This window comes from Oryx dammah, unplaced genomic scaffold (assembly GCF_014754425.2).
Source record: "Oryx dammah isolate SB20612 unplaced genomic scaffold, SCBI_Odam_1.1 HiC_scaffold_10, whole genome shotgun sequence".
NCBI classification, from domain to species: Eukaryota; Metazoa; Chordata; class Mammalia; order Artiodactyla; family Bovidae; genus Oryx; species Oryx dammah.
Genome location: NW_024070194.1, coordinates 81658682 through 81679383, shown reverse-complemented (window position 1 = coordinate 81679383; position 20702 = coordinate 81658682). Strand labels below are relative to the sequence as shown.

The following is a 20702-nucleotide window of genomic DNA, read 5'->3' as shown; positions in this document are numbered from 1 at the left end:
GGTTGTGGAGCTGGCCTGGATAACAGGTTATGTCAATATCATAAAATTTTTACTACTGACTTTGCTACTCTTGATTTGGTTCCACCGCCTTCCCTGCTGTGGATTTGTTTTGAGAGTGGTGAGCTATGTGGTAGGAAAAATTGTGGAGCATGACTTTCATTTGCTGTTTGAAGAAATGGGTCTTGAGGTCAGCCTTTTCCTGCCGTATGCCCAGTCTCTGCATCAGTACCCAAAACGAAGAGCTGACAAAGACCTCCCATACCCCATGCCTGTGGAGAAATCAAAAGATGCATTGACTTTGGCTTTTATCTGCTCCTGGTCCATAAGAACAGCAAGCAGTGTCTGAACAACTTCCTTGTCAAAGGGACATAGTGAAACAGATATTTAGATGGGATTGATTTTTTAGGAGGGCTACTTTAAATGTTTTTTCAATAAATACTCCAACAATCTGATATGCAGTGGATTAGGATTAATTAATTATGGAGAACTATTCATTATAAATTAAAAGTAATTTTTGAGGACCCAGTGTTTTGGAATGTCTCTTAGAATTCAAGATTCTGATGCTCACAAATTGAAAATGGGCAGAGATTCTTAAGGCTATAAATAAGTAAATGAATTATGTTTTTTAATTTAATTATGTTATTTTTTGCTTATATAACAAAGAATTTATTGGTAAATTGTGTATTATTTTTTAAAATTTAGGTATAATTTGCATAGAGTTAGATTTACCTCTGTAAGTCTACATTTCTGTATGTTTTAAAATACTAAATGTTAAGGTCTTGTAACTGTCACCATGACCAAGATATTGAACAGTTCTGTCATCCCTCTCCCCAAATTCCCATGGACCCTTTTGCAGTTAGCCCTTTCCCTCGAGCCCCAGGCAAAAACCGGTCTGTTGTCCTTCCCCATAATTTTACCTTTTCCAAAATTAGAATAAGTGGAACCGTACAGTATGCAGCCTTTTGAATCTGGCTCCTTTCATAAAGCATAAGGCATTTGAGATGCATCCGTATCATTGCTTTTGTCAGTAACTCATTCCTTTTCTTGCTGAGTAGTATTTCATTGTATGGATCCAGCTCGGTTGGTTCATTCATCTTCCCATTTGAGGGACATTTGTTATTTGTTTCTGATGTTTTTACTTATTTTGGAAGCAGTGAAATAAGATGGTAAAAGAAGTACTAATACTTTTTGTGTGGGGAGTGAGGGTTGCGGTGAGGAATTGTTAGTCCAAAGGTGTTATAAGAACAGTGTATGTTGCCAGCTGGTGTAATCAGGCGTCAACAGTTCTCAAACTGTGCCCAAAAATCACCTCTGCTCCTTTGTTGCTTAAGTTCAAAACTTGCTTCTCTTTTTCTGATTTTCACAATGTAGTTAAAATGTTGCATTTTCAAAATCTTAAGTTTATCTCTAATGAACTATGTGAAATACTTTTGTCTTTCACAGAACATAAAATGATACCAGGTTTGACACAAAAGCATTACACTGGTTTTACTGCAATTACATTAAGGAATTTGGGGGTATAACACATAATCATTTAACTGCCCGGTGCTCTGTCCCTCAACAAGAGGATGTCATATGGAAAATATTCTAGTTCATCAGGATGTTAAAATAGGACTCTTCTTGTGGCCTCTGATGGAGAAGGATAAGAGGCTTATGGAAGCTTCCTGATGGGAGAGTCTGACAGTGGGGAAGACTGGGTCTTGTTCTGATGGGCCAGCTGTGTTCCCGCCCTGTAATTTGACCTGCGGCCAAACTATGGCGGAAGTAATGAACTTAATGGCACCTCCTTCAAAAGGTCCCATGCACGCCCTGCCACACTCAGTGCCCCTACCCTGCAGAGGCCACCGTTGAGCCACACCTCCCCCGGAGACTCCTTGACACTCACGGGCAAGTCTGGCTCAGTCTCTTGTGGGGTCACTGCTCCTTTCTCTTGGGTCCTAGTGCACACAAGGTTTTGTATGTGCCCTCCAACAGTCTGTTTCCCCAGTCCTGTGGAAGTTCTGGCAGCTCTCTGGTGGGGTTAATGGTGACCTCCTCCAAGAGGGCTTGTGCCATACCCAGGTTTGAAGCACCCAGAGCCTCTGCCCTTATGGCAGGCCACTGCTGACCCATACCTCCACAGGAGACACTCAAAGCCTGGTCTGGCTCAGTCTCTGTGGGATCTCCTGGTGCACACAAGGTTTTGTTTGAGCCTTCTGAGTGTCTCTGGTGGGTATGGGATTTGATTCTAAATGCAATTTCACCCCTCCTGGGCCATAAAAAGCATCACTATGAACAAAGCTAGTGGAGGTGATAGAATTCCAGTTGAGCTATTTCAGATCCTGAAAGATGATGCAGTGAAAGTCCTGCACTCAATATGCCATCAATTTGGAAAACTCAGCAGTGGCCACAGGACTGGAAAGGTCAGTTTTCATTCCAATCCCAAAGAAAGGCAATGCTAAAGAATGCTCAAACTACCACACCATTGCACTTATCTCACACGCTAGTAAAGTAATGCTCAAAATACTCCAAGCCAGGCTTCAGCAATATGTGAACTGTGAACTTCCAGATGTTCAAGCTGATTTTAGAAAAGGCAGAGGAACAAGAGATCAAATTGCCAACATCTGCTCGATAGTCAAAAAGGCAAGAGAGTTCCAGAAAAACATCTATTTCTGCTTTATTGACTATACCAAAGCCTTTGACTATGTGGATCACAATAAACTGTGGAAAATTCTGAAAGAGATGGGAATACCAGACCACCTGACCTGCCTCTTGAGAAATCTGTATGCAGGTGAGGAAGCAACAGTTAGAACTGGACATGGAACAACAGACTGGTTCCAAATAGGAAAAGGAGTACGTCTGTATATTGTCACCCTGCTTGTTTTACTTCGATGCAGAGTACATCATGAGAAACGCTGGGCTGGAAGAAACACAGGTTGGAATCAAGGTTGCTAGGAGAAATATCAATAACCTCAGATACGCAGAAGACACCTTTCTTACAGCAGAAAGTGAAGGGGAACTAAAAAGCCTCTTGATGAAAGTGAAAGAGGAGAGTGAAAAAGTTGGCTTAAAGCTCAACATTCAGAAAACTAAGATCATGGTATCTGTTCCCATCACTTCATGGCAAATAGATGAGGAAACAGTGGAAACAGTGTCAGACTTTATTTTTTTGGGCTCCAAAATCACTGCAGATGGTGATTGCAGCCATGAAATTAAAAGACACTTACTCCTTGGAAGGAAAGTTATGACCAACCTAGAGAGCATATTCAAAAGCAGAGACATTACTTTGCCAACAAAGGTCTGTCTAGTCAAGGCTAGTCAGTGATTATGTATGGATGTGAGAGAGTGCTGTGAAGGAAGCTAAGCGCCTTAGAATTTGAACTGTGGTGTTGGAGAAGACTCTTGAGAGTCTCTTGGACTGTAAGGAGATCCAAGCAGTCCATCCTAAAGGAGACCAGTCCTGGGTGTTCATTAGAAGGACTGATGCTGAAGCTGAAACTCCAATACTTTGGCCACCTCATGAGAAGAGTTGACTCATTGGAAAAGACCCTAATGCTGGCAGGAATTGGTGGCAGGAGGAGAAGGGGACAACAGAGGATGAGATGGCTGGATGGCATCAACAACTCGGTGGACATGAGTTTGGGTGAACTTCGGGAGTTGCTGATGGACAAAGAGGCCTGGCCTGCTGCGATTCATGGGGTCGCAAAGAGTCAGACACAACTATGCGACTGAACTGAACCATCTCGCTGGGGCTTCTGCTTTGCCCTTGGGTGTGGGATATCTTTTTTTGCTGAGATCCAACATTCTCCTGTCAATGGTTGTTCAGCAGCAAGTTGTAATTTTGGAGTTCTAGCAGGAGATGAGCACACATCCTTTACTCTGCCATCTTGTGGTCCAGCCTTGTCTAACTCAATGTAACTATGAGCCCTGCCCTATGAGCCATGCCCTTGGGTGTCGGGCCTCCCAAGACCAATGGGTCATGGTGGAGAGTTCTGACAAAGCATGGTCCACTGGAGAAGGGAATGGCAAACCACTTCAGTATTCTTGCCTCGAGAACCCCATGAACACTATGAAAAGGCAAAAAGATAAGACACTGAAAGATGAACTCCCCAGGTCAGTTGGTGCCCAGTATGCTACAGGAGGTCATTGGAGAAATAACTCCAGAAAGAATGAAGAGATGGAGCCAAAGCAAAAACAACACCCAGTGTCTGATGGGTCTGGTCCAATGCTGTAAAGAGCAATGTTTCATAGGAACCTGGAATGTTAGGTCCATGAATCAAGGTAAATTGGAAAGGCTCAAACAGAAGGCAAGAGTGAACATTGACATTTTAGGAATCAGTGAACTAAAATAGACTGGAATGGGTGAATTTAACTCAGATAACCATTGTATCTACTACTGTGAGCAAGAATCCCTTAGAAGAAATGGAGTAGGCCTCATAGTCAATAAAGAGTCCAAATGCAGGGCTTGGATGCAATCTTAAAAATGACAGAATGATCTCTGTTTGTTTCCAAGGCAAGCCATTCAATATCACAGTGATCCAAGTCAATGCCCCAACCAGTAATGCTGAAGAAACTGAGGTGGAATGGTTCTATGAAGACCTTCAAGAACTCACACCCCAAAAAGATGTCCCTTTCATTACAGGGGACTGGAATGCAAAAGTGGGAAGTCAAGCGATACCTGGAATGACCTGCAAATTTGGCCTTGGAGTACAGAATGAAGCAGGGCAAAGGTTAACTGAGTTTTGCCAAGAGAATCCACTGGTCATAGCAAACACCCTCTTCCAACAACACAAATGAAGACTTTATACATGGACATCAACAGATGGTCAATACTGAAATCAGAATGATTATATTCTATACAGCCAAAGATGGAGAAGCTCTATACCGTCAGCAAAAACAAGACCAGGAGCTGACTGTGGCTCAGATGAGGAAGTCTTTATTGACAAATTCAGACTTAAATTGAAGAAAGCAGGGAAAATCACTCGACCATTCAGGTATGAACTAAATCAAATCCCTTATGATTATACAGTGAAAGTGACACATAGATTCAAAGGATTAGATCTGATAGACAAAGTTCCAGAAGAACTATGGATGGAGTTTCTTGATATTGTACAGGAGGCAGTGATCAAGATCATGCCCAAGAAAAATGCAAAAAGACAAAATGGTTGTCTGAGGAGACCTTACAAATAGCTGTGAAAAGAAGAGAAGCGAAAAGCAAAAGAGAAAAGGAAAGGTATACCCATTGGAATGCAGAGTTCTAAAGAATAGCAAGGAGAGATAAGAAAGACTTCCTCAGTGATCAATACAAAAAAAAAATAGAGTAAGATAATAGAATGGGAAAGACTAGAGATCTCTTCAAGAAAATTAGAGATACCAAGGGAACATTTCATGCAAAGATGGGCTCAATAAAGGACAGAAATGGTATGGGCCTAACAGAAGCAGAAGATATTAAAAAGAGATGGCAAGAATAAACAGAAGAACTATACAAAAAATGTTAATGACCCAGAAAACCATGATGGTGTGATCACTCACCTAGAGCCAGACATCCTGGAATGTGAAGTTAAGTGGGCCTTTCAGAAGCATCACTTCGAACAAAGCTAGTGGAGGTGATGGAATTCCAAAGAGGATGCTGTGAAAGTGCTCCACTTAATATGCCAGCAAATTCAGAAAACACAGCAATGGCCACAGGACTGGAAAAGATCAGTTTTCATTCTAATCCCAAAGAAACGCAATGCCAAAGAATGTTCAAACTATCACACAACTGCACTCATCTCACAGGCAAGCAAAGTAGTGCTCAAAATTCTCCAAACCAGGCTTCCAAAGTTTGTGAACTATGAACTTCCAGATGTTCAATCTGGATTTAGAAAAGGCAGAGGAACTAGAGATCAAATTGCCAACATCTACTGGATCATCAGAAACACAAGAGAGTTCCAGAGAAACATGTACTTCTGCTTTCTGACCACACCAAAACCTTTCACTGTGTGGATCACAACAAACTGTAGAAAATTCTTAAAGTGATGGGAATACCAAATCACCTGACCTACTCAAGAAGCAACATTTAGAACTGGGCATGGAACAGACTGGTTCCAAATTGGGAAAAGGGTACATCAAGGCTGTATATTGTTACCCTGCTTATTTAACTTATATGCAGAGTACATCATGCAAAGTCCTGGGCCGGATGAAGCACAAGCTGGAATCAAGATTGCCAAGAGAAATATCAATAACCTCAGATATGCAGATGACACCACCCTTATGGCAGAAAGCAAAGAAGAACTAAAGAGCCTCTTGACAAAAGTGAAAGAGGAGAGTGAACAAGTTGGCTTCAAACTCAACATTCAGAAAACTAAGATCATGGCATCCGGTCCCATCACTTCATGGCAAGAGATTGGGAAACAATCGAAACAGTGAGAGACTTAATTTTGGGGGGCTCCAAAATTACTGCAGATGGTGACTTCAGCCATGAAATTAAAAGACGCTTACTCATTGGAAGAAAAATATAGTAAAGTGAAGTCACTCAGTCGTGTCCCACTCTGCGACCTCATGGGCTGTAGCCTACTAGGCTTCTCTGTCCATGGGATTTTCCAGGCAGGCGTACTTGAGTGAGTTGCCATTTCCTTCTCCAGGGGATCTTTCTGACCCAGCAATTGAACCCAGGTCTCCTGCATTGTAGGCAGATGCTTTACCCTCTGAGCCACCAGGGAGGTCTTTGGAAGAAAAGCTATGACAAACCTGCTGCTGCTGCTGCTAAGTCGCTTCAGTCGTGTCTGACTCTGCGACCCCATAGACGGCAGCCCACCAGGGTCCCCCGTCCCTGGTCTTCTCCAGGAAAGAACACTGGAGTGGGTTGCCATTTCCTTCTCCAATGCATGAAAGTGAAAAGTGAAAGTGAAGTTGCTCTGTCGTGTCTGACTCTTCGTGACCCCATGGACTGCAGCCCACCAGGCTCCTCTGTCCATGGGATTTTCCAGGCAAGGGTGCTGGAGTAGGTTGCCATTACCTTCTCGGTATGACAAACCCAGACAGTATCAAAAGCCGAGACATTACTTTGCCAACAGAGGTCCGTCTAGTCAAAGCTACGGTTTTTCCAGTAGTCATGTATGGATGTGAGAGTTAAACTATAAACAAAGCTGAGCACCAAAGAATTGATGCTTTTGAACTGTGATGTTGGAGAAGACTCTTGAGAGTCCCTTGGACTGCAAGGAGATCCAACCAGTCCATCCTAAAGGAGATCAGTCCTGAATATTCATTGGAAGGACCAATGCTGAAGCTGAAACTCCAAAAATTTGGCTACTTGATTGGAAGAATTGACTCAATGGAAAAGACCCTGATGCTGGGAAAGATTGAAGGCAGGAGGTGAAGGGAAAGAGATTTCATGCAAAGAGGATAAGATGGTTGGATGGCATCATGGACTCAATGGACATGAGTTTGAGCAACTTCCCAGAGTTGGTGATGGACAGGGAAGCCTGGTGTGCTGCAGACCATGGGATCTGCAAAGAGTCATAGATGACTGAGTGACTGACTTCTTGTAAGCCAGTGTAAAACCAATGTAAAAATGTAACAATGTAAAAAAACAAGGTGTAAAAAGAATGGCTGCTACATTGCTTCATGTAGGTCATCAGGAATAGCCCAGATGCTTGGAAAGGGTGAGAAAGTAGAGACTAGAGCTTGGAAGAAAATTTGTGTGAGAGCTCTTAATGTTCTCTGATTCTAATCATACATATCTCATGTCATGAGACAGGATTCAGTTGGGCTTTTTTCAGAATAACCTGTGGCTAACATGGAGTCTCTATCTTTTCCATGGGGGCTGTCGGGGGGGGGGCAGTTGGAACCCAGCAGAAAAGAGCTAGGATTATCTATGCTTAGGGACTTCCCTGGTGGCTCAGACAGTAATGAATCTGCCTGCAATGCAGGAGACTGGGTTTGATTCCTGGGTTGGGAAGATCCCCTGGAGGAGGGCATGGCAACCCACTCCAGTGTTCTTGCTGGAGAATCCCCATGGACAGAGGAGCCTGGCAGGCTACAGTCCATACGGTAACAAAAAGTCAGACTCGACTGAAGAACTAAGTATAGCACAGCATGTCTATGCTTAATGTCAAGGAGCGAATAGAAAATGAGCTGCTAGATAATACTTCCTGCCCATCTGCAGAGCTCTAGGCAGGGGAGAGAGGTTAGCATATGATGGTGCTCTGGCCTCATCTTTGCCTGAGGAGTTGCATGCATCAGCAGGCGACTGCGGGTGCCAGCTGCTAGCAGTTCACAGTTGCTCTCATGCTCTGAAGGGCCGCCCTGGCTGACAGGAGCCTCCTTGCCTACAAGTGCCTTGTGCTTTATGGCTACCATCAATCTGGAGGCTGCCCGTGGCCATTGACTGAAAAATACAACAGTGTCAAAACTCAGCATCTTTCCCTCAAGGCATCAGAGCCGTGCTCCAGAGCCCTCCAGGGACCAGGCTGATAATAAAAAGAGAAAAAGAAAAGAAAAGTGAAGTCGCTCAGTCATGTCCAACTCTTCGAGACCCCACGGACACCAGGCTCCTCCATCCATGGGATTTTCTAGGCAAGAGTACGGGAGCGGGTTGCCATTTCCTTCTCCAGAGAACTTCCCAACCTAGGAATCGAACCCAGGTCTCCCACATTGTAGACAGATGCTTTCCGAACTTCAGCTGAAAAAAGCTCTTTACCAACCTCCTTCTTCTGTCTCATCTTACTCTTAGTTGTTTAGAGGTTTCTTTTGAGAGCTCTCCCTCGAAAATCAGGTGCACAAGAATCCCTGTCTCATGCTCTACATCTAGAGCACCGAACCTACAATAGCAATCTCTGAAGAATCCACAAAAGCATGAGAGAGAAAGTGAGAATGAGAGAGACAGACAGAGATGTGGATTGTGTGTTTTGAACATGTGCAGAGTTTACAGAAGTTAATTTCAGCTTATTACTAAAGCAGTTAGGGGAAGAGCTGTGTGGCCTCTCCCAACTCTTCACTGTTTCTCAGTTGTCAGGAACCATGATGGAAAGGCAAGAAGGCAGTGCCTGACCAAGCTGCTCAGGAAAGAGAACATCACGAACCTTTCCTTTCTCCAAGATTCCAGTTCTGTCACTGGCCTTTTACTATGGGAGGTGAAGCCTTGACATGAAATCAACATGACATTTTTATGATCCGAGGTACTGATTGGGTGCCCTTGGAAAATGTAACTGAAAATCTGTGGAGTCTGCCTAAGTTTTCATCTAGGAGTGAAAGAATAACCGACTCACTCTGTTCACTTAAGGAGGTCGTGGGGAAAAGTGAATCTTGACCATTTGGTTACTTGTTACCCTGGAATAATTGAAAGGACAAAGTGTAATGAATTGCTGGACCCTGACAGATGAAGGCAGAGAACTCGCTTTCCTTCTTAAGCAGAGGGTATGAGTATTCTAATTAGTACTAACGTTAACTATCAGTGAGATATATTCTATCAAACACACAAGTCTCTTTGCCTTGGTCATCCTGGCAGACCCAAAAACCTCTGACAGGGAACTCTGTGGGTGTGGGGAGAATGCCTGGGATCTACCCAGCACCCTCCAAGTGTACAATGATGCCTTATTAATTACAATCACTGACAGGGCACTCTTGGTTGCTCTCTTCTTGATAGCAGCTGGATCTTTTCCTTCTTTTCTTATCAGAAGAAATACCTAGACACCTGGAGGAAAGAAAGAGTGGGGAATGCATAACCATGAGGTCCTTGCTTTATGAAAACCTCAGTGAAGGAAACAGGAAGACAGTTTAGAGCACAGAACTGAGCAGAAGAAAATCAAATTTAGAGTTGCCTTCAATCATTGGAAAACCTTTGGTGTGACTGAGGCACTTAGATACCTAGAAGCCCAGTTTCATTTTGTGAATTTCTTATGTTCCCCTGTATTTCTGGTTCTAATGCAATATAGAAATAATAGAGTCAGCATTCCAATCATATACATTATACAGTCATAAATTGACTACCTGAGGACCTTGAACAAGTTAATCTCTCTAAGACTTGATTCCATCCTCTGTTAAATGGGGAAGAATTAGTAAATGTCTATAGCAACTAAACGGAGAAGGCAATGGCACCCCACTCCAGTACTCTTGCCTAGAAAATCCATGGACGGAGGAGCCTGGCAGGCTGCAGTCCATGAGGTCCCTAAGAGTCAGACAGGACTGAGCGACTTCCCTTTCACTTTTCACTTTCATGCATTGGAGAAGGCAATGGCAACCCACTCCAGTGTTCTTGCCTGGAGAATCCCAGGGACGGGGGAGCCTGGTGGGCTGCCGTCTATGGGGTCGCACAGAGTCGGACTCGACTGAAATGACACAGCAGCAGCAGCATAGCAACTAAAATTGTGTGTGACACATGCTAAACATTCAATATTACTGTTGTTATTTAGTCAGTCACTGAGTTGTGTCTGACTCTTTTGTGACCCTATGGACTGTAGCCTTCCAGGCTCCTTTGTCCATGGGATTTCCCAGGCAAGAATACTGGAGTGGGTTGCCATTTCCTTATCCTGGGGATATTTCTGACCCAGGGATCGAACCTGCATCTCAAGTGGCTCCTGCATTGGCAGGCAAATTCTTTACCACTGAGCCACCGGGGAAGTCCTGTTGGTACCTTCGATTAAATCTTGGAGTAGTTAACTGAGAAATATTAATAACAATTATTTCATCTATAACGAAATGCGGGACATCATATTGTCAACAAAATATTCAGTTGATCCAATATTTCAAATTGTGACATTAAATATCCTGAGATTGTTTCCTTAAATACGACATCAGTTGACTCAATAAATTCAGAAGAAATTTGACTGCCTACACTATGTAACACAAAGTTGATAATTAAATTCTTGCTTTACATTTATAAATATATAATATGTATATATATATATATATGTATGTATTTCTTCAGTTCAGTCGCTCAGTCATGTCTGACTCTGTGTGACCACCACACGGACTGCAGAACGCCAGGCCTCCCTGTCCATTACCAACTCCGGGAGTTTACTCAAACTCATGTCCATCATGTCGGTGATGCCATCCAACCATTTCATCCTCTGATGTCCCCTTCTCCTCCCACCTTCAATCTTTCCCAGCATCAGGGTCTTTTCCAATGAGTCAGTTCTTCACATCATGTGGCCAAAATACTGGTGTTTCAGCTTCAGCCTCAGTCCTTCCAATGAATATTCAGGACTGATTTCCTTTAGGATGGACTGGTTGGATCTCCTTGCAGTCCAAGGGACTCTCAAGAGTCTTCTCCAACAACACAGTTCAAAAGCATCAATTCTTTGGTGCTCATCTTTCTTTATAGTACAACTCTCACATCCATACATGACTACTGGAAAAATCATAGCTTTGACTAGATGGACCTTTGTTGGAAAATTTGTGGATTTGTCTCTGCTTTCTAATATGCTGTCTAGGTTGGTCATAATTTTTCTTCTAAGGAATAAGCATCTTTTAACTTCATGGCTGCAGTCTCCATCTGCAGTGATTTTGGAGTCCGAAAAAATCACTATCACTATCTCTATCACTATTTCTACTGTTTCCCCATCTATTTGCCATGAAGTGATGGGACTAGATGCCATGATCTTAGTTTTCTGCATGTTGAGTTTGAAGCCATTTTTTTCACTCTCTTTCACTTTCATCAGGAGGCTCTTTAGTTCTTCTTTGCTTTCTGCCATAAGGGTGGTGTCATCTGCATATCTGAGGTTATTGATATTTCTCCTGGCAATCTTGATTCCAGCTTGTGCTTCACTCAGCCCAGTATTTCTCATGATGTTCTCTGCACATAAGTTAAATAAGCAGGGTGACAAGATATAGCCTTGACATACTCCTTTCCTGATTTGGAACCAGTCTGTTGTTCCATGTCCAGTTCTAGCTGTTACTTCCTGACCTGCATACAGATTTCTCTAGAGGCAGGTCAAGTGGTCCAGTATTCCCATCTCTTGAAGAATTTCCCACAGTTTGTTGTGATCCACACAGTGAAAGGCTTTGGCGTGGTCAGTAAAGCAGAAGCACATGTTTCTCTGGAACTCTGGAACTTTTCCAATGATCCAACGGATGTTGGCAATTTGGTATCTGGTTCCTCTGCCTTTTCTAAATCTACCTTGAACATCTGAAAGTCCATGGTTTACTATATAGAAGGTTAATATTTATTGGCATCAAAGGATGTTTCATCTTAACAGGAGTCAGATTTGAAGTCTCATGCTAAAGATTTTTGGTATTTTCTTTGTATTTTCCTAGGAAAATCTAGCAGTTCTTCATGAGTCACCAACATCTATGATTGGGATACATTATGAGAAATGATTAATAGGGAAACCTTGAAATGTGGATCCAGATTCTCAACTCCTTGAGCAGAAACTCTTCATAAGGGCCAGGACCTGTCCATGTAAAGAATTACCAAAATTCAAAATATCAAAATCATGTCAAGAATTGTCAAAAACTTATCATTTGTCTAACTTTATGTATAATTCTGAATGTTTAAAAGCAAACATACCTGAGTTCAATTCTACCAGTTATTAGCTGTGTGATTTTGGACAGTGTCATTTTCTCATCCATAAAATGGGAATAGCAGTGCCTAGCCTATAGGACAGTTGTGAAAATTAAAAGAGTAATGCATATAGAGCAATTGGTCTTGAATCTGGCATATGGTGAGACTAGGGTAGTTACTGTTGGAATTATCTAATTTAAAACATTTTCATTTTAAAAGGGAATGACTAAATATCATTTGAGATTTGCCAAAGGGTGGGAGAGCTATTTAATATCCAATAATGATATCACTGATAATTTGAAGTTGAGGTCATTCCATAATCTTTAGTACCAGGGATCTTTGCTGGAATGTAGAGCTAGCTCTTTCATAAGTATTTTCATCCTTTCATCTATGCTTTCAAAAATATTTTCAGAGCACCTATTATTGTTGGTAAATCCCAGGTTTACATCTTAATGTTATCTTGTACTTAAACTTCTTTGGTTCTGTACTGCGTATACTTTTGTAATTTCTAAAACAGAGAATTGTGGAGCATAAATACAATTTTCAAATGTGTTGCTATGTTATCACAATATTATTAATAAAATCATAAACTTTTCACCATAACAATGACTTAACAGGATGAGCACATATGAAGACAGAAGTAACAGGTTTTAGTGATTTTTGAACCATTTTAAGATTTTTTTTCCACAATCACCATTAGGAAATCATTTGAATGTCATGGTAAAAATAAGTTATTAAGATTAGAGTGGAGAATTCATTTTTTAATTGTAAAAATAGCCATATTGACCTGGATGTTTATGTACAGTTTAAATAAGATTGTCTAACTTTTAAAGTTCCTTACTTTATTGAATGCTGTCTTAACATGCTGACAAACTTCTGAATTCTCCTTGGTCAATGCTAATGCCGAGGCTTTGTGTGTTGGCAGTTGAATTGTGTATCAGTTTGCTATTGCCTCAGTAATGCTGTGTAACAAGCTACCCCAAAACTCAGGGCTTAAAACAACAACTACTTGTTGCTTCTTGCAGTCCAAATGAGGTGGTCCTGCTGATTTGAGCATGTTTCAACAGCGTACATGCCAGTGTCTGCAGTCAGCTGTAGGTTAGCTCTTAATATGTGGTGTCATTGAACTTGGCTGGGCATTCACAGGGCCTAGCCTGACACTTTTCTTGGTACCACATCAGTGATAAAATTTATGGGTACTTTGAGTCAAAGTAGGGTTAAATTGAAAATCTTTAGGGTTGTGGCCAGAATGATTGGTAAACAATTTACCAAAAACAATTGTTTCTTCTTCATGAAAATCAAATGCTAATGGGGATTTTTCAAAACACTGTGCACCAAATTCACATACTCAGCGTGCCAGTGTCTGCAAGCAGATCTCCTCTTAAAATCACTTTTCTAATCACATTGCATTGACTTAGTCATTCTTTCTTTTCCTCCCTTTTATTTAGTGAAATGTACACTGTATGTTCTTTCTTAAATACTTTTTTTGCTCAAAAATATTTTTTTCAGAAATTTGAAAAAAGTTCAAGAGAAGGGAAAAGTGTTAGCAGACTCAGATTCCAAAAAAAGTTGACACAGATTATGACATAATGGTGGATATGGTGGATATGACATAAATGGGCTTGAAAATCCCCAAGATTGTTGATAGTGGCTAATATTGGGGGGTCTTTGAACACAGTTGTCCACATGCAGTACTATAGCTTCATATAAGGAAGGAAAGATATATGTTTAGATCAAGCAATACATTGATTAATCTGGGGGAAAACGAGAGAATGGAATTTTGCAAAGAAAACCTTGGATTGAGAATTATTAAGGTTAAGATTTTAAAATTCTTTTTCCTTGAATCTGCTCTCTGGTGTGTGCTAATCTTGATGTCTATGATTAAAACCCAATGTTGTTCTTCTTCTTTTTGAAAGTGAACACTGGTAGAAGATTTTTGTTTCTTTGTCAATAATGTTTGGAATAAGTCATCTGTTTTTGGATGAAATGCCTCAGTCATTTAAAATTTTAGAACTGCTGTTATATAACTGACTTCAGTCTCATCTTGTACCACTTCTGCTGATAGAGCAAAACAAACCTACGCAAATATGGAAGAAATTATCCACAGCGGACACCAACCCCTGTGCCACACAATAGAATGCATTGTTGTACCTAAACTCAAAATGAGAACACTGAACATTCTTCAGCCAGGACCATGTGTTACTTGCCATACCATTGTGTTTTGTTTGCTATTTAAATTTTTTTCTTTACAATAAGTTTCACTGAAGGTGGTAGGAATCATTCCCTTTGAAGCTTTGGTTTGCCTAGAAGAAGTGTCAGGAAAAAAAAAAAAGAGAGAGAGAGAGATGGAAATAATAACATTCTGGTTAACTCCCATTTACCCCCTGGGATTTGGTCTAATCTCCTCATCATTTTCTGTTAATTGTATAACATTAACATTTAAGGCATTCAATAGCAGGTTACATGATTGAAATTTCTGGTCATCTGTTGTATATATCTTGAGCTTTCATGAAGATTTTGCTACATCCCTCCCCAGTATAATCACAAAATCACATTGTTTTATTGCCACCCTTGAGATAATTAACCATATTCTAAAATTAATTAAAACTTGAAAATTAGGTTAAATTATTTTAAAGAAAACAATGCATGTTGCCTTAAACTGTGGTTTGTCCTTGTTTCTTACATTGTTGTTACTTTCTGACTCATTTGATCTAAGGTAGAGATATTTCTGCATAAGATTATTTAAGAACTATAGCATATAAAATAGCTGGGGTATAAGAGAGCTTGGCTTACGAATTGTTTGATTGATAGAAAAAGAGGCAGGGCAGAGTGTCTTGTATTCAAAGAAAGTTGTCCTTAAAAGTGTAAAATTAGAGCTTGAGAGCCTTGGAATCAAAAGACAGAAATAAAACTAATATTAATGTAGGTGTATGGGCTTAAGTAGATCTTCCCTGGTGGCTCAGATGGTAAAGAATCCACCTGCAGTTCAGGAGACCTGAGTGCGATCCCTGGGTTAGGGTGACCCTCTGGAGAAGGGAATGGCAATCCACGGCAGTATTCTTGCTTGGAGAATCCCATGGACAGAGGAGCCTGGCGGGCTGCAGCCTGTGGGATCCCACAGAGTCGGACACGACTGAGCGGCTTAACACTGCTGCCACTGCTACGGGCTTACATATCCTACACCTCGCTTACAAAACTGGGGAGAAATGAGGTGACGATGGCGTAACGTCTTGTAAAAGAAGAAGTGTAGTTATATAATTAGTCTACATTTATCAAGCAGCCATTCCACCTACCTAAGCTCTGAAGATGGAGGAGGTGGATGGGGGAGAATTTCTAAGGAATGATGACTAAGAACAGTTTGTTATGTGCCTTGGTTTCTTTCAAACTTTTTTTTTTTTTTTGGTATCCTGCATAATATCACTCAGTTGCCTGGTGATCTACAGTTTTATTCTTTAAAGTCCTTGGTCAGACAGCCTTTGAAACAAACAAACAAAAAAAAGAGCTCAGTGATTTGAGAAACACCCAATACTTGCCCTTTAAGATCTGAGTCTATGGAAGAAAAGCAAGAATCTCTACCTAAGAATATAGTTTATTTGGATAGATTGATTTTTGTATTGGGAAGGAGAGGTGCTAGGTATATGGAGAGCACGTTACTGTGCCTTGGCATGTGTGAGCTAGAAAATTGGACTAATATATGATTAGCACAGTTAAAAATAATGCAGGTGATGGCATATGTTTTGTTAGTTAAACAGCATCTTGGGAAGATAGAAAAAAGAGGAAAAAAGGAAGATGACAATAAGCGGTTTTATTGTAGGAATCAGCGGTCCTGGTTCTAAGGGGCAATTGGTACAGCAGAATGATTCCAACTACCATGTTTATAGTTCTCCAATTCAATAGCAGTCTTAATAAGACTTTTCTCTCTCCTGTGCTATTAAGCTGGAAACAACAGTCATTCCTGATGAAAATATGTTTTCCTAATAGTCCTTGAGTACACTCAAATTGGAAAAATCTGAACCACTTTCTAGATTTTTTTCTACTATTTTCTCCAAAGTTAGAGTTTGTTGACAGTGATGAACCATTTAGAAATATGTCCCGATACCATTTCTGTCAGATACCAGAAGTTTAGTGCCTTTTGTCTGCCTCAAATTTTGGGTGACAACTTTTAGTTTAAGAAATAAAAAATTAAAGTGTCTGATGAATTAAATGTAATTGCTGAAATTGACAGCATTGTAATTCATACATAGCCATTTTGCTACCTTACACATTTGTGCTCCTCTGAATGCCAAACATCTGGTGATGAAGATACAATCCATCTGTGACTTCCCTGTTTTCAAGGGAATTATTATTCACTCAGGGACAGAGTTTTGAAACTCAAAGGAGAACAAATAAGAGTTAAACAATGACAATAAACACATGAAAACAGTTCCTGAAACCAGCTAAAGAGGCAGTAATAAATAGAAAATAAAGATGATCAAACAGGTAAGAAAAATTGCCTCAATTTCTACCCTTTAGAAATTACCATCATTAGTGTTGGGTGAACTAAATTTTAATAAGGGAGGTTGGCAAATAACCAAATTCATATTTAAAGATGTTTGGTGGGTAATATAATCATTTCATAGTATTTATCTCTCATTTTATGACTTGGCTTTTTATTTCATTAATATTAATGAACAGCTACTTACTTTTGGCTCCAATGGACTTCAATCTGAATGTCTCAGAAATTGAAACTGGCAAGAATGAATTGCTTTTTAAACTCATTTCTGATTGTTAATTTGACTCATTTCAAAATGGGGGCTATATTTTCCATATATGCCATTTGGCAACAGTAATTTGCTTTTAAACTTTCACAGTGGAAAATAAATTACCAACTTGGTGGTAATGTAGGGAGGCCCTGCATCAGTGAAATGCTCCCACTTTGCTGCTTCAAAGCATCCAGACTGAGAATGTTTGTTGTTGTTGAGTTGCTAAGTCATGTCCGACTCTTTTCTGAGCCCATGGACTGTAGCTTGTCAGGCTCCTCTGTCCATGGGATCTCTTTGGCAAGAATACTAGAGTGGGTTGCCATTTCCTTCTCCAGGGGATCTTCCTGACCCAGGGTTCAAGCCCTCATCTCCTGCATTATCTGGTGGATTCTTTACCACTGAACCACCTGGGAAGCCCTAAGAATGTTTATAAGCAGGCAAACTGCCCCTTGGCTGAGCCGAGGCAAAGAATTGCCTCCCATGTGCTCCCTTCTATATGAATTTTTCAAAGCTCCTTCAAAATACTGGATTTTAGGAATATTAAAATTTTCCACTTATTTCATGAATTTGATTTTCAGTAGATTTCAAAGGTGTTAGTTTTCTACATGGATTCATTTTAAAAAATAGAGTAAGATAATAAATTATTTTTAAAATAATACGATATAAACACTATGGGTTGAGACAGATCTGAGTTCTGACGTCACCTCTCCTGTATAAGATGTACTTGGACAGGCCTGTTTCCTGATCTGTGACATTCAGATAACAACAGTTCAAGGGGTAACAACATAGAAGATGTAAATATATCTCCATATATAAACACTGTTGAAAGTGATAGAAAAGGAAATACAAGACAAATAATCCTATATTAATAGATGTGATGAGTGAAGACAGGAGACACTGATTGAGATTTTTAATATAAAAACTTATTTTAGATGATAAAGAGCCAGCATTAACAACTTTCCACAATAACCTCAGATACGCAGATGACACCACCCTTATGGCAGAAAGCGAAAAACTAAAGAGGCCCTTGATGAAAGTGAAAGAGGAGAGTAAAAATGTTGGCTTCAAACTCAACATTCAGAAAACTAAGATCATGGCATCTGGTCCCATCACTTCATGGCAAATAGATGGGGAAACAACAGAAACAGTGAGAGACTTTATTTTGGGGGCTCCAAAATCACTGCAGATGGTGATTGCAGCCATGAAGCTAAAAGACACTTGTTCCTTGGAAGAAAAGCTGTGACCAACCTAGACAGCATATTATAAAGCAGAGACATTACTTTACCAACAAAGGTCCATCTACTCAAAGCTATGGTTTTTCCGGTAGTCATGTATGGATATGAGAGTTGGACTATAAAGAAAGCTGAGTGCCGAAGAATTGATGCTTTTGAATTGTGGTGTTGGAGAAGACTCTTGAGAGTCCCTTGGATAGCAAGGAGATCCACCCAGTCCATCCTAAAGGAAATCAGTCCTGAATATTCATTTGGAAGGACTGAGGCTGAAGCTGAAATTCCAATACTTTGGCTACCTGATGTGAAGAACTGACTCTGAAAAATATCCTGATGCTGGGAAAGATTGAAGGTGGGAGGAGGAGGGGACAACAGAGGATGAGATGGTTGGGTGGCATCATCGACATGATGGACATGAGTTTGAGTAAACTCCAGGAGTTGGTGATGGACAGGGAGGCCTGATGTGCTGTAGTCCATGGGGTCGCAAAGGGTTGGACATGACTGAGCGACTGAACTGATATTTACGTTCAGTCCTTTTTTAAAACATGGCATTATATTTGTATTGCACACAGATACATTCATCTATGTATTTATATATATATATGTTTGTCAGATAATAAAATAAGACAAAAATGAAATTTTAAAATACCACCTGAAATCATAATACCCAGAAATAGCCATCATTAACATTAGGTTAATGTCATTCCAAATATACATCTAAGCATTTATATATAGATAAAAATATAGCGAGAAGGATTAAAAATAGTTGTATAAAGATAGGATCATTTTGAAGAAACTGTTTTAATATGGAGTCTTAAAATTTCAATCTTGTACTGAATGCCTGTCTATGAAGCATGAAAACCGTCACCCTCAGTGTGTCCCTCCCTTTCCACCAGGCCCCATCTCTCTGTATTTGTTACTTGTGTCATTTTTACATTAAAACAATCAGATTTTTTAAAAATCACATTGTCCTAGAACTATAATTTCCATGTCTGATTAGTTTTAATCCTGTATTTCAGTGAAATCAATATTGTCCATCCACCATTCACCATGGCTTTGCATTTCTAAACTGTTTACTGTCCTCTCTAAACTGGCTCTGTTTCATGGTCAAAGTCTATGTAAAGATATATTTCAGAAGGGTTCAGAAGTGGATGTGTTTCATGAGGGCTTCCATTTTTGCCAGTGTCTCTCTTTTATGTTAAACTACACCTTGATGTGAAATTCTTGGGTCACATTTGCAGCCATTATTCCAGTATCTTCTAGCACTAGATGTTGCCTGGCAAAAAGTCTAAGGAGAACTTGATTTTCCCTGGCAAAAGGATACAGTGTTTGTTTTTGATGCCCAGATGTTTTAAACATTCTTTTCTTTATTTACCTGTATTCTGGGATATTTTACATAGTTGCTTTGCTCTTTTCTTGATTGAATGGTCCTTTTGAGACTTTCTGGTTTTTTCCTAATAAAGTATTGGTGATGTCTCGACTTCCTTCCTTTATCTGAGAGCAGAGTGTTTTCCCTTCACAGGCTATGGTTTGAGAGCTGAGAGTTCTGAGTTCTTTCTGTTTTTCTTCAAAAAGAAGGCTGGACGAAGTACTGATGGGCCTGTACATTCTTTCTTTGTATTCTAGGGTTTATTTTCCCTTCTGACACTTTGGTAAATGTCCTGTATCAAGGACAAGGGGTGCCTCCCTTTCCTATAGGCAGGCATCCTCAGTCTTGAGATAGCTTTCTCAATTCATTCTGCAACACTTGATGGATTCCTCCCTTATTTCGGGGAGAATCATTCTCTATCATGTTCCTCACCCAGAGGCATGTCTGTATTTCTCAGACAAGGGAAACTATAAGGAAAACTTATTCAGCCTATTTCTTTCTTGATTTGTGGGTATGGACACGAATTCCCAGTAAGTTTGGACTCCCCCGTCGGCTTGTGGGAAGGATTGGTGTTTGAAGCTTAACAGTGACTCACAGCAATGCTCTGCACCAGGAGTTTCTCTTATTTTCTTAGCTGTATGAGCTGTTGCACTGGGTCAAGTTTCATATCTTGTTTATTTGCTTTGGTTGTATCTTGTGTTTATCTGTTTTTGTTCTTTTAAAATTATTTGTTCTCCAAAGCAGCTTTCATCCTTCATCTTAACCTGAAAATCAGTACAGGATTTTAACCTAAGCCCAGAAAGCTGCTTCTCCGGCCTTTGAAGGTGGTGTGTTGTCTCTGTGGGGAGGCAGTCTGGAGGAGTAGAGTCTCCTGTGTGAGCTCAGCTTCTGAGAAGGATATT

General features: G+C 40.4%; 1 protein-coding gene across 2 annotated transcripts in view; it reads left to right on the top strand.

Annotated features, from left to right (window-relative positions):
- Window positions 1-20702, top strand: part of PLCB1 (phospholipase C beta 1) — an 858386-nt gene that overhangs the window by 147623 nt on the left and 690061 nt on the right. The window lies entirely within an intron of this gene.